The 16059-nt window shown below is 26.8% G+C and overlaps 1 long non-coding RNA gene across 1 annotated transcript; it reads right to left on the reverse strand.

Moving 5' to 3' along the window:
- Window positions 1-10758: 10758 nt before the first annotated feature.
- On the reverse strand, window positions 10759-11877 carry LOC111240785. The gene is made up of 3 exons (XR_002666354.1): window positions 11809-11877; window positions 11319-11429; window positions 10759-11226 (listed from the first exon to the last, which is right to left on the reverse strand). It is a non-coding gene; the product is annotated as an uncharacterized LOC111240785 (long non-coding RNA).
- Window positions 11878-16059: the final 4182 nt, after the last annotated feature.

The raw sequence follows: 16059 nt of genomic DNA on the forward strand, positions 1-16059 counted from the left end.
TAAAAGAAAGTGAAATCCACATGCATTATCATTCTAAATGTTCTCACAGACTTTACAAATTTTAAGTATATCAATTATGATTTTATGATGTTAGTTCATATATTATGCATATTCTACCATTATAATTATTTTTATTTTCATGCTTTAAAAATTAAATTACTGGTCTTATTTAATAAAAATAATTAAATAATGATATATAGAACTTTTACAACTATAGACTTAATTGAATAGTGAACTATTATATTCCACTGTATAAATGTAACTTAAAATTCTAAATGTAACGTTGCAAAATTTGGTATAAAACTATATAAGATGTATCACATAGTCAATAAATCAAGAGCAGTCAACAAAGACTGAAAAATAAAGTTACTTACAATTATATACATAATTATAAATTTAAAACTTTATTTCTAACATTACTAACCAAAACTATATACAAAATTGCTAACTAATGCTACTAGATATTAACACCTCCTCCATCTAATGCATGCTGTAGAAAAGTCTCATCATTCTCTGCTCGCACCTACCAGATGATCATAGTCAAGAAAGAAGTTCAAGAACATACAACAAAGCACAAACAAAAAGGGTAAGCTTGATATATGATAATGTTAATTCTTACCATTATCTAAGCATCAATTTAGTAGCAAAATCAACTCTTTTCTAGCTTGTAACTTGCTTAATTCTCTCCTTTATCTTAGTTTTATGAATAATTGTGTTTTGGACTTCTTTGATGTAATTTCATCTATAATCCCTTTATTTTGTAGCTAATAATGTGATTGGAAGAATCTCCAACAATGTAAATAACTGAACCAGAAACGAAAGCAAGCAAATCTGCAAAAAAGAGAAAAAGATGCAGTGCAACAAAGCCAAGTTGAAGGCCCCTGTGTTAGGGGCCCTGAGCGCCACCTGTACAAACTGCACAGAAGCTCATTTCTGGTGTGCTCGCGTTGAGGGCCCCTTAGCAAAGGGAGTTGAGCGCCATTATGCTGTCAGAATTTCTCGTCTGGGCGCCCCCTCCAGGGGTGCTGAGTGCCACAGCCTCACCTAGGCGCTCCCTTTAGGGGCGCTAAGCGCCACCTTCGTTGATGTGGAAATTTGAGCTTATTTAACCGTAAAACATGAAGGGGTTTAGGTCTTTGGTTCTTTGGAGGCACGATTTCACTCAGAGGAGAGCTCAGAGGACTGCTAGGGTTTGTGGGAACACCATATTCTTCCTCTTTGGGTTCTTCTTCCATGGTCATTTTGTAAGCTTAAAGGCTCTCCATGGAAATGGAGAACCAAACCCATCTTGTTGGGGTTAGTTGTAGTCTATGAATTCTTATGTAATGGATGATGGATTCGTATTTATATATGTCTTTTCTATCAATTGTTAGTATTCTTGTTTCCAATCTTAAAGCTTGCATGTAATAGATGTTCATGGCTTGATCTTTGATTCATGGGTTTGGGAACTTATCTTGTGTAATCTAAAACTGAAACTAGAGTCCTAGTTGTTCATTGATTCTACAAATGGGAGATTATTCACTTGTTGTCTTAGATCCTAGTTCTTAATGCGGATTTTGCTTGTTAATTAATCAAGAGATTGATGTTGATAGGTAAAAGCTAGGTTCTTTCACCTAAGGAATTAGGGCTAGAGTAGTTTTTTGGATTGAATTTAGTAATTTGATGTAGAGAAGATGAAATTGAGTAAACACAAGAGTGAAATAGGTGAAAACTAACCTTAGCAATGTCATTTCATATCATTTTTAGTCTTTTCCATTCTTAAGTGTCTTCAAACACCAAAGTCCAAACTTGTATAGTCGAAATTTTATCTTCTTTGCACTTGTTCTTCAAATGACGAGTTATTCTTGAGTCTAATTTACTTTTTAATAGTGTAATTAACTAGTGTTACACGAGTCTCTTGGAAAACGATACTTGGTCTTACCATTTTATATTATACTTAAACGATTTGGTATACTTACCGAGATCTTAACAATATACAAGGCAACTCATATATTACATTAACAAATTCAAACATTTATTCATAAATGAATCATAACAATCCAATCATCCTATACATGTCGAGACTTAAACAAAACTTATCCGGATTTGGTATGAATGTCGAACTATGATAGCATGTACACTTATAGTGATAATACTATAAAAATTATGTTTGAAAACCTTATAACAGTGAACGCATCGAAAGAGTAAGCAAAATGCACATTCTCACACAAATCTTTTAAGTGATATAACATTATTAAATGTTAAATACAATATCTAACTGTCATACTAAATCATTAGACATTTGACGTCTTATCTAGCTTATTACAGTTTTTCAAAATCAATTATTTATTTTATTACAAGAAAATTCTTAAGTAGTAATCAATTTTAGAGATAAAAACTATTTTTTCACAATATAAATTAAAAATTAGTAGTCTTTATAACAAAATTTATAATTAGTCATCAATTTAGAATCTAGGTCATTAATTATAATTTCTTATTCATAATAATAAATTTTATATTTATAAATTAGTATGTAAATTAGTTAATATGGTGACCAATTATTTAAAACACCCTTATTTTAGAAATTGAGTTACTGTTATTGTTTAAAACACTCTTATTTTAATTTTCATGTGAAAATTTTAATATTGTTTTAATTTAAACTTAAGTAATTTTAAATTGTTGATATAAGTTACAATCTTTTAAGTTGTTATAATTTTCAAAATTAATATAATTGTAATATAGTGCATACATAAGATAATATTGGATTCTAAATTTTGTTAGATGTTATAACAATTATTATAATTTATAAACTAAATCTAATGTGGGTATATAAAAGTTAAAGGAATGATTGAAAAAATAAATAAAAGATATATCTTTTTTAGAAGAGATACTTTTATTTAAGAATGTGAATTTAGATAGCAATGAGACGACGAAAAAATTGTACAAATAAAATTTTATTTAATTTATACCAATTTTACCAAAGTTGTTCATATATTATGATGCATATTCTACAATATTATGATTTTATGTCTATTTTCATGTTTTAAGAAATTAAATTACTGATTTTATTTAATAAAAATATTTAAATGATAATAAAGTTTTTAGAACCACACTTAATTATAATTGAATAGACAGTGGGCTCTTATTCCTCTATATAAACTCCAACTATAACCCTAAAACACACACCCCACTCTCTTTCCTCTCTTTCTCGCCGCTTCCTTCTCATTTTTTTTTTTCTCATATTCTTCCTTTTTTTTTTCTTCCCTTTCTTTTGCTTTCTACTTATCCATATTCTTGTGCTTTCTGATACAGTATGTTTTCCAGAGTACATCTTCGTATTTTTAAATTCTGAAACCTTAATTTATATTAATATATTATGTCTTACTTCTTTGAAAAACATGTTTTTAACTGTTAGGATTTGTATTTCTATATTTTTACATATACAACCACTCAAGATTTTGTTCTTTTTCATTTAGTGGTAAGCATTATGTTTATTTTTAATAATTTCTTTCAATATATATATATTTAGTTTCCTTAACAAATCACTTCATTTATTCATCTCATAAAAGAAATTAAAATATCTATCTCAGAAATTTAATGCTTAAAATTTTTTAAATACTGTTAGTTTATCAAACCAGAGAAAGATCTCATTCACAAATTATATTAATTTCTTATTTAAGAAGAGATCCATGCATACAATTATATTATTTACAAATCATATTTATTTGCAAATCATATTTATTTACTGTTATCCCATCCTTTAAACCATGCTATTTTGCAGACAGATAATGAATGGAACACCATTGTGGAGGAAAGGAGATGCATATATCAGGTATTGTTAGCATTTTGTTTATCAAAATTATTTTTAAAATTTTCCCTTGTAATTCAAATCTATTAACTATGTTTACATGCATAGTTGAGATTTGATAGTTATTTTAATTTATTTAATAGTTTTTTTTATATTAATGTGTTTGGTGTATTATTAGAAATATTTTGATTTATTATCACATTTTTTTATTCAATTTTATTATTAATCAAATTTAAGGATCAACAATTAATTGAATCAAAATATGTAACTAATGGATTGTCTTTGTACGGTTTGAAATGCTACTGTGAAAGGATGAAAATCTATTATAACTAATATAAAAGTTAAAATTTCATCATTTCATAATATGTTTTATAAAACTATGAGTACAAAGCATTAGTCACATGTTTTGTATAATTAAATTTTAATATATCTGATTGATATATGAGATTTTATAAATTAAAATATTTCAACTGATACCATAAATGAATGAAAAGTATCAAGAAAAATAATTAAAATGATTAAGAACATTATCAATCTTCACTATTGTATATAAAAATTTATATTATATCTAAAACCAAAGAGTTATACTGTTAATCAAGTGAATATTCGATCTTTCACAGCAAAGACAATACATAATGTAGAAAAACTCATCATATTAGTATCAAGTTTAATGCAACACAATCATCTAAGTAAGAAAATATATAAAACACTGCTTTTGTAAGAAATATTAAACAAATGTCATTAGACAAATATCACATAAAAAGAAATAAGTGTATTTGTCATAATAATATTAATAAATTATTCAATGAATTAAACCTCAACCGTTATAAAATAAACATTTCATTATCTGTTGCAGTGACTTGGATGCTAATATAATAAGGTAATGAGATTTTGTATAATATGTAATGTTTTTGCTGTGAAATATCAAATGTATATTTTATTAGCAGCATAATATCATATAAGAAAATTCCAAATTAATTTGATGTATATCAAATTTGGCATTATCTTATTTATTCATATGAAAAAAGACAATCAAAAGCTAATTTCATGTACTTATAAATAGTACATGTTATTGTGGAAATACATAAGAAGAGATGCAATATTGTGGAGGAGATAGCAGCTTAATTACATTATCATCATATGATTCACGAAAGTTATTTTTTAACATTTTGAGAAATTTATTATGTTTAATATTGTGAATTGATTGAGTTTATCTGTGAATTAGTACATTAAGTTTCATTACATGCATGTGTTAATTAATTTGAGAATGTAATTTTGTTCTTATTTTATGTTTTGTTGTTCTTGCAACCTATTCTTTACAGCTACTTGTACTATTGACATTTGATAATCATTTTAATCAATTTAATACTTTTTTATATTAATATTATGGATTTTGTTAGATATTTGGTTAAAATTCCTTATTAATTGAATTTATTCAATAATTAATTGGATCCATACCTGACTAATGAATTGTATTTGTAATTTTGAAAATCCTGTACGAAAGGATGAAAATCTATTATTACTAATGTAATAATGGTTAAAAGTTCATCCTTTTACACTATATTTTACAAAATTAGAAGCAAAACTCATTAGTCACATGTATGAATTCAAAATATTGTAAAGAACATAAATATTACATGAATAAACATAATAGATGGTAGGCATGAATAGAATAGGTTTCCAGAATAACAAAAGTTGAAATAATGATATATTACACTCTGAAATGGATTAATGTATGAATGTCCTTTAATGAACACTAATATTAGAATGCAATTAAGAAGGTGAGTTAGAATGGAAATTATTCTGACAGCAATTTGATTGAAACATCATGTAAGACCACACTCTCCTTCAAGATTGGATCTGAAATCTGATGCAACATGCTGCCTTCAGCAATTTTATATGTTCATTCAAAGAACTCAATATATGGCTACAATGTATTTATATGTATCTTACAATTTCAATGTATTCGGTTCTTATTTGTTTGGAAGAGTACGTGTAATAGTTTATATTTGATTAAATTAATAATAACAATATTATAGATGTGATTTATTATTTGTTTGTAACGTTTTATGTTTTATTGTGAAAATTGGGATGCAACAAAAGCATCAATGCATTGCTATCTCATCCGACACTGTCTTCTGGAAATAATTAAAAAATAAGTCAGTACTGTGCGTTACAGCCTTCTAACTTTTTTATACATAAAAGCCAAAAACAACAGCAGTAAATAACTTTAATTTGAATGAAATTATCTTAAAATCTATAGCACTGTTATTTCTCTGTGGTTTTCAAAAGTGTTCTGTGGCTATAAATACATGGAACATTCACCTAGAACAATCAAAACACTTAGAACTTTCATCGTTATTCATATTTTCTTTCAACAAAACATATGTTGCTGATAAACATTTTGTCGAAGTTCAATTCCAGAGGTTTGCTCTTCCATCTTAGACGAGTAAATTTATTCATGATGCCTTTAGTTTATGCTTCTTCTACTTTTGTGAATGTTTCTTTCTTTCATTTTCAAAAACTCTTGTTGGGATTCCTTCAATACATTTGATACATTTATGTATATCAGATTAAACTTCAATTATTCGACTTACAAAATTTTATTACTTGGATGAAACTAAATCATATCCATAACATTATTAGTACGAAATAAATGGTATATATGTTACAAACAAAAGGCATGCATGCATCCAAATATGCTTAAAAGTTGTACATGCGATATATGTTGGTGGAAAAATCTGTTATCAACTGCAATATACATAAAGTAGCTAGATTCATGAATGATTTTGGTCACATCTTTCTCTTTTTTTCTTCCAGAAAAAGCTTTCTTTTTTTTGGGTACAGACTTCTTTACATTGCAAATTGAATCATTTTAAATTCAATTTGTGTTACTGCTTCAACATTCTTACCGTTCCATGACAAATGAATATGATTATGATGTACCAACGGTCATTGGTAATGCAAAAGAATACGAAGCTCATGTGCAGTTTGAAATCATGGCATTTGTACGGGATATTGTGAATATAGAGTGATACTGTGAATTCATGTTATTTTCTATTGTATTTTTTGTTCAGTTTGAAGATATGTTTATCATGTTCCGGAGTTAATAATATTAGTAATTTGTTGCTTATAGTGATAATGTTAAACAAGCACAATTTTCATTATGATTAATATGTCCTATTATTTCATGTGATTTTGCAAACAGGTAAGAAGAGATAAGAAAAAATGCATGCAAGTATGTTATCTCAATGCATCAAAAATCAAGGAACGACGACGCTGTTAATCAAATCAACCATTTTATCTTTCACAGCAAAAATATTACAATATAACAGCAAAAATACTAATTGGAATTCGTAATAATGTGTCAGAGGATGTAACTGATTCCATAGACTATGTCAGATGAACGACATGCATTGGTTTTCATATAACGAGGTAAAACTTTAATGGAAGCATCTGAGGTAGTGATAGAGTTCCAAGGCTGGAGACGTGTTTCGAAACGAAAAACAAAACTTGACCGAAAGTTTGACCAGTGGAATTCTCCTTCCTTTTGACAGATGTTTTATTGGCTTTTCATTTTCAGAAAATTTCTCTGCTTTTTCTCAAGAAACTTAGTTTGAGACACTTTCATGTTGGAACTTTGGTGAAGAAAGTAAATGTGAGTTTGAATACGATGTGTTTACTTTTGGGGAAATGAAGTATTTTTTAGATGCTAACCTGATTATATGATTTTGCTGTGAAAGATGAAATCTTTTATTAGATTAGCAGCAACATTTCTTGACTTTTGATACATTGAGATATCATATACTAATTACATGCATTTGTTGGAATGGTTTAGAAGATGGAATAATAGAAAATATAATTTCTGAATATCATCTCTCTGCCATACTACTTACTCAGAAAAAAAAAACAAAAAAACTTGCAACCTCAGAGCATAGCAAATAAAAGCTAAAGAAATGAAAAATTATGTTTTAATTTAGCTATTTTAATTAAAGTATAGAGTACTAACAGAAAATTTAATGAAAAGTAAAAAGCAAATTTTTAATGAAAAATGAGAACAAAGAAATAACAGTGGTATAGATTTTAATATAATTTCCTTTAAATTTAAGTTATTTACAGAGCTGTTGTATATCAGAAGATTGTAATGCACAGTAATGAATTTGAATGTGAAGATTGCATGGTTGCCATTTGTATCCAAACACCATGAATCAGTTTCTGTCCTAACAGTCCCTAATGTAATAATAACATTTTTTGTCTCTGCATGTATGAATTCTGCAGACCATGAATTTGGCATTTACTGATAAAATGACAATGAATCTGTTCTACCAACCAAACTCACTGTAATTAAAACAGCTTTAATCTTTTGTATTTTACAGTCTTGGACTAATAACCCAATTCAGCATCTCAATGCTACATTAATGCTTTGTGTTAATTTATTTAAAAATAAATTATTAATTAATGTATCAGATCATTGTTTACATTTAATAATTCAAAATATGTGTGTGTAAAGACAAAAAAGGAAGGTTATATATCTTTAAAGTGTTGAATTTGTAGATTTTTTTTTTTTTTCACTTAAGTAACATATATATTTTAATATCTCTTTTCAACAATATATTGTGTCAATTATTTTCGATAGACAAGATATGAGACATTGTTTACGTCTAAGTATTAGTTTCAACAGTATTCATACCTTCCATTTGTATTCAAACATCATGAATAACTTTCATAATTATCCCCATCATACATTTAATAAATTATTAGAAAAAGTTAATCAATAAAAAATATATAAAAAATCTTTAACGTTATTCAAAACGTAACTCTAAGTCAAGTTTTTCTTAAATTATAACTATGAAAAAAATTAATTAAACTATAACAAACTATACATCTCTACCACCACCTCAGGCCTCTAACGAAATCTCATCCCTCTTTATTAATACTCATTAGGTCATCATTTCAAAATCTCATCTCTCTTTATTAATCCTCGTGAGTAGGTGATCATTTCAAATCAAACAATAAGAACAAACAACAATGTAAAGAGGGTAATCTACAACTCATGTAATTGTAGAACATCATATATATATATATATATATATATATATATATATATATATATATATATATTGATGTACACTTAAAATGGTAGAACAATTACTCCCTTTTCCAAACTACCACATAAGATTAGTCAGTTAATGATCTATGGACAAAGAATACCAAATCATAGACTATGATCACCTACTATTTTTCACTGCATAATCATCTTTACCTAAGATAAAGTGATTATTGGAGCGTCAAGATAACTTCCAATGTTAAGTCCCTACATGAATAAATTACTCTATTTGAAACAATCATCAAGAATTTCACCTTAGAAAATCTTTTAAAACCATACTTCAATACATACATAACCTCATGCATAAACCATCATAATATTCAATGTATATTATCAAACAATCATTAAAGTATTAAAACATTTCCATTCATAAATAGGAAAAGAGAAGAAAACAAAAGAAACCAAATCTGCATACAGGATACCCAACATTTTTCTTAGAGATAATCAATTATCACACCTCATAATCCATTATTCCAGAAAAAATTCATGCAAAGATGACTTTCTGACTGAAATAATCGATTATTCTAGAGAGTTTTGAAAGAATTAAATTTTGACTAAAATAATCGATTATCAAATGAGATAATCGATTATTCTTATTAGGTTTTGACAACAACCATATTTTTCTGATTTGGTTGCACCTATAATATTCACCCAAATGATCCATATTCTTGTTAGGCTTTGTTTTGTTTTATTTAATCTACTCTTAATTAACTGATAATTGATATTATCATGTTTTTATTAGGTTTTTTTATTTTTCTTATTATTTTTTAAAATAATTAAATGTTTATTAAGTAATTATAGAAAAGATAAACATTTGGTTTTTTATTGATATTTTTATTATTATACTTTTTAAATAATTAAAAGTTTATTAAATAATTTTAAAAAAAGATAAAATATTTTACCTTATTATTTTTATTATTATCATCTTAAATAATTATAGGTATTGATATTTGTATAATTAGACTATATAAAAAGAATTAGAAAAATATACAATACCAATAATTATTTAAAAAGATAATAATAGATTACAATTATTCCAAGAACTACATTCTCTATGTAATAATAGATTATGGTTCAAAAAGCTTATTTTATACTGTGACCTAATAGATTAAGGTTTGATAACCATCCAGTAAATCGTAAAAAAAAAAATAGCTTATGAACCTGTTGTGCTGGTGGTGGCGTTAAATAAAATTTAATTTTAATCTTAATATAATTTGTATGGGTTTATCAACGTTAAGGATAGTAGATTACAAAAATAGTTTATCATTTATTCATCTTAAAAAAAAGTGTATAATGTTATTGTAAATAAGGTGTAATGTTGTTTTGTATTTAAAAATTCTTATAAACTTTTAACAATAATAGAAATATAGCTAAGAAAATAATGGAATTAATTAATAATATTTCTTGGGAAGATATATATATATATATATATATATATATATATATATATATATATATAACAAATAATATTATTAATCGTAATAATATTAATACGACAAATGTATATATTAAACTTAAGTCACTGGTTTCTTTTACTATGATTCCTCAATTTTTATTTTAAATATGTAGAATAGTATGAGGTTAAGGAAAATATGTTTTCCATTAATCTCTTTTATAATTAGGTTTATACTTAGTTAAATAGATCATAGTAAAACTTTCTTTGACTCGTAAAAGTTACTAAATCCATGCTTTGTGAATGCACGCGTGAAAAATAAAATATTTGTGAGTTTGATTGGTATAACGTTGAATACACCACATTTAAGCTTTGGGAACATCTAAGGTTTTATGTATAAATGAGAAATTGCATTGTCAGATTCAAGCATCTTAGTTGAATGCATTTAAAATTGACCCATAATCTCTCTTATCAGACAGAATACAGTGAATTGTGTGGCATATGGATATCCAATGAATTTACATATAGAACGTAATACATTTACTATCCTCACCAAAGACTAACATGAACATATTAATATAACATTGAGATGCGTAAAATGTTAAAAAGGCTAACATGAACAACATTAACTTAGCATTGAGATGCTGAATTAGGTAAATTGTGATATTACAGGTTTAAGATAGCTGGCTCAACCAAGTTTATTCAGAAACCTGAGAAATTTTCTGGAAATAAAAAGCTAACAAAGAAAACACTAGTTTATTCAGAAGGAAGGGAATTAGACTGCCCAAACTTTGTTATAAATCACTCGGCATTAGAATTCAGTCACGAGTTTCTAACTTAGTAGGAAGATGCTGTTCTGTATGAAGAATTCCAATTAACGTTTTTGCCGTCGCCATGCATGAATTCTGCTTTTATGCAGAAGGCTAAGAGGAGCATCACCTTTAAAAAAAAAGTGCTGCACAGTTACTTCCATGCACGAGCTTCTGAATATCTAATTTGACATTTATGTGTAAAATGATAAAACTTCTTACCTCTCATGTTTGTCATTCTGTAATGTTTTTGCTGTGAAAGATATTTGATTAGCAGCATCGTCGCTTGATTTTGATGCATTGAGATAACATACTTGCATTAATTTCTTGAAACTGAACAAAAAATACAATAGAAAATAAAGAGAAAACACATAAATCGTCTATGGATGACATCTGTTGATATTTGATGATGTGACCGTTATGGATGAAAATGAAACATGTGAAGTAAATGATTCAATTTACAAAGCAAAGAAGTCTGCACCCAAAAAAAAGAAAGAAGCTTTTTCGGAAGAAAAAAGGAGAAAGATGTGACCAAAATCATTCAGTTTATGTATATTGCAGTTGATAACAGATTTTGTAAGTCGAATGATAGAAATGTATCAACGTAGGGAAGGGAATAACAACAAGTGTTTTTGAAAATGAAAGAAAGAAACATTCACAAAAGCGAAAAAAAGCATAAACTAAAGGCATCAGAAATAAACTAAGAGCAAACCTCTCGGATTCAACTTCAACAAAATGTTTATCTGTAAGAGAAAATATGAATAACGATGAAAATTCTAAGATATGTTGCATGTATTTATAGCCACAGAACACTTTTGAAAACCACAGAGAAATAACAATGGTATAGATTTTAAGATAATTTCCTTCAAATTAAAGTTATTTACAGCTGTTGTATTTGGCTTTTTTGTTTAAAAAAGTTAGAAGGCTGTAAGGCACAGAACTGAATTTGAATCTCAACATTGCATGGCTGCCATTTGTATTCACTCACTATAGAAAACGACAATATTTTTTAATTATTTCCAGAAGACTGTGTCTGATGAGATAGCAATGCATTGATGCTTTTGTTGCATCCCAATTTTCACAATAAAACATAAAACGTTACAAACAAATAATAAATCACATCTATAATATTCTTATTATTAATTTAATAAAATATAAACTATTACACGTACTCTTCCAAACAAATAAGAACCGAATACATTGAAATTGTAAGATACATATAAATACATTGTATCCATATATTGAGTTCTTTGAATGAACATATAAACGACGTAATTGTTGTTGAAGCTGAAGGCAGCATGTTGCATCAGATTTCAGATCCAATCTTGAAGGAGAGTGTGGTCTTAGATGATCTTTCAATCAAATTGCTGTCAGAATAATTTACATTCTAACTCACCTTCTTAATTGCATTAATCTAATATTAGTTCATTAAACGACATTCATACATTAGTTCTTAGATGATGTTATGTTCTTTACAATAATTTTAATCCAAACATCTGACTAATGGGTTTTGCTTCAAATTTTGTAAAATATACTATAAAAGGATTAACTTTTAAAGCATTGCATTAGTAATAATAGATTTTCATCCTTTCATATAGGATTTTCAAAATTGCATATACAAATTATTACAAAATTAGTATCTTTGTACTTGCAACAAAATTGGAACCAGAAAGAACAAGAAAACTGGACGGCAAAACAAAATAATGACAACAAAAGAGCTTAAAGAAAAAAAAAAGAAAAGGGTTAAATATGTTTTTAGTCCCTATACTTTGGGGCGATTTTGGTTTTAGTCCCTCTTTTAAACTAAGGTACAATTTAGTCCTTCAGAAAACTTTGGTTTTAGTCCTTTTTACCAATTTTTTTTAACTTTATTTGTTGTTTCAAGCACGTTTCATTATAGCATTTGGATTGTTTACACTGTTTGACACATTTTTGCTTCAATGTTAACTGAGAAACGCGTTTAAAACAACAAATAAAGTTAAAAAAATTTGGTAAAAAAGACTAAAACCAGAGTTTTCTAAAGTTGAAGGACTAAATTGTACCTTAGTTTGAAAGAGGGACTAAAACCAAAATCGCCCCAAAGTATAGGGAATAAAAACANATTTAACCCAAAAAAAAAAAGGATCCAATTAATATGAGATTTAAGAACAACAAGGTGCATTAATGTCATGGAATCTCTTGTCATGTTAATTATCTTTGTGAAGATTAAAAGACTTCTGTCACGAAATAGCTATTTTATTTTTGTTAACAAAATTAGTAAGAAGGAATAACCTAAAGATTGAACAAGGCAAAGGTTCAACCTCAAAAAGTTACTGAGTTGTCTTTTTCAGCAAAAGATTATTTCCTCTACTGAAAAGAGGGCAAGCGAAAACGTTTGATCAGATAATCAGGCCTGCATAAAAATAGCTGTGTAGCACTTTATTTAAGGTGATGCTCTTCTTATTCTTCTGCACAATGGCAGAACACATGTATGGAAACAGCAGCATATATTTGTCTTCATCCTATGTCAGATTAAAGACATGCATTGGTTTTCATATAACTGAGGTAAAACTTTAATGGAAGCATCAAAGATAGATACAGGATTACAAGGCAGGACGCATTATTGGAAACCAAAAACAAAACTTTACCGAAAGTTTGACCAGTGGAATTCTCCTTCCTTCTGACAGATGTTTTATTGGCTTTTCATTTTCAGAAAATTTATCTGCTTTTTCAATAAACTTAGTTGAGACGCTTTCATGTTGGAACTTTGGTGAAGAAAGTAAATGTGAGTTTGAATACTTTTGGGGAAATGAAGTATTTTTGAGATGCTAACCTGATTATATGATTTTGCTGTGAAAGATGAAATAACAGTGGTATAGATTTTAATATAATTTCCTTTAAATTTAAGTTATTTACAGCTGTTGTATCTCAGAAGATTGTAATGTACAGTAATGAATTTGAATGTGAACATTGCATGGCTGCCATTTGTATTCAAAAACCATGAATCAGTTTCTGTCTAACATAACATCAGTCTTGGACTAATAACCCAGTTGAGCATCTCAATGCTACATTAATTAAAGATTCGTGTTATTTTGTTTCAAAATAAATTATTAATTTATTGCTTGCATTTAATAATTGAAAATATGCGTGTAAAGATAACAAAAGGTTACACTTTAGTATTTCTTTAAAGTGTTGGATTTATAGATTTTTTTTTTTTTCAGTAACATATATATTTTAATATCTCTTTTCAGAAATATATTGTGTCCATTATTTTCATTAGACAAGATAAGGCACATTGTATACGTCTAAGTATTAGTTTCAACAATATACATGTCTGCCATTTTGTATCCAAACACCATGAATCACTTTATGTCATTGTCAGTCTTCAAATCCCAATTAAGTGGTTTAACTCAATTAACACATTTAATCAATTAAAAAAGTTAATAAAAAATACATATAAAAGAATTTTTATAATTATCCAAACATAAGTCAAATTTTATATATATAATTCCAAACAAAAACTATATACTTATTTATCATAGCCTTTTTATATTACAACCATAAAGAAAATTAACTAAACTATAACATAATATACATATCCGCATTTTCCCCCTAAAGCTTGTTCTAATAAAATCTCATCTCTCTTAAAATAAGCACAAACAACAACGTAATAAAATCTCATCTCTCTCACAATAAGCACAAACAATGCAAGAAGGGTAATATAATATTAAAAAAAATCAACTCATACAATTATAAAACATCATATAACAAAATTCATTTTCAAACCATATCAAACTTAATCATACATATACATATGAATTCTAGACTTGATTAATTCAAATATATATATTAATGTCATACTATGGCAAGTAGTACACTTATAATAGTGGAACAACTACCCCCTCTCCCAAGTTATCATAGAAGATTAGTCTTTTAAGAGCCTAAGTAAAGAACACAAGACCTCCTACTACTTCTTACCACATAATCCTCTCATCTATCTGAGATTGAGTGATTATTGAAGCGTCATAATAACTTTCAATATTGATTCCTTACATCAATACTTATAACTTAAATTGGATACTAATTTAATTATTTGACCGGAAAACAAGATTCAACTAATCAACCTATCAAAACACTATAATTTTGGATTTTTTTCTAAATTTTGTTTTTTTATTTAATCTACTCTTAATTAAGTTTTAATTGATATTATCATGTTTTTATTAGGTTTTTTTGTTATTATTTTTTTAAAATAATTAGAAGTTTATTAAGTAATTATAGAAATGATAAACATTTGGTTTTTTATTAATATTTTTATTATTATACTTTTAAATAATTAAAAGTTTATTAAATAATTTTAGAAAAGATAAATATTTTACCTTTTATTAATATTTTTATTATTATCATTTTAAGTAATTGGTATTGTATATTTGTCTACGTCTTTTAAACCCTTTTTTTTTTATGCTTCTAACCATTTATGCAAATTTAAATAAGTGTTAAGGATGAGTTCTTTAGACAGATTTGTTGAAAGTTAACTTTACTTAACTTAATTCTATCAAATAATTGTTATTACATAAGACGATTATAGCGTATTAGATGAGTGAGTTATAGTTGATTGCACAGCGACAACAATCAACATATTTACTAAGAAAGCTTTTACTACAACTATTATGTTTTTAACTTAGTTATCTAATATCATATTTCTCTTACTCAAAAGTCTTTTGGATCCACAAGGGAGAAATAATCATTTTGTTACCTTTAAAAATTTTAAAAATATGAAAATGTGAAACAGAACAAAAAAAAAACATCATTGTTCTTCTTCATTCTCTCTTATCTTCTTTTCTTTTCTTTCTTATTCTTTATTTAATTCCCAGGACTATTAATAGATACTTTTATGAATGACAATAAAAAATGGATGATACATAAGCATAAAAAAATATTATAACAATAAAGAATGACAATAAACTAAATAGTTATTCTTTTAAAA

The sequence above is a fragment of the Vigna radiata genome, unplaced genomic scaffold (genome assembly GCF_000741045.1).
Source record: "Vigna radiata var. radiata cultivar VC1973A unplaced genomic scaffold, Vradiata_ver6 scaffold_198, whole genome shotgun sequence".
NCBI lineage: Eukaryota > Viridiplantae > Streptophyta > Magnoliopsida > Fabales > Fabaceae > Vigna > Vigna radiata.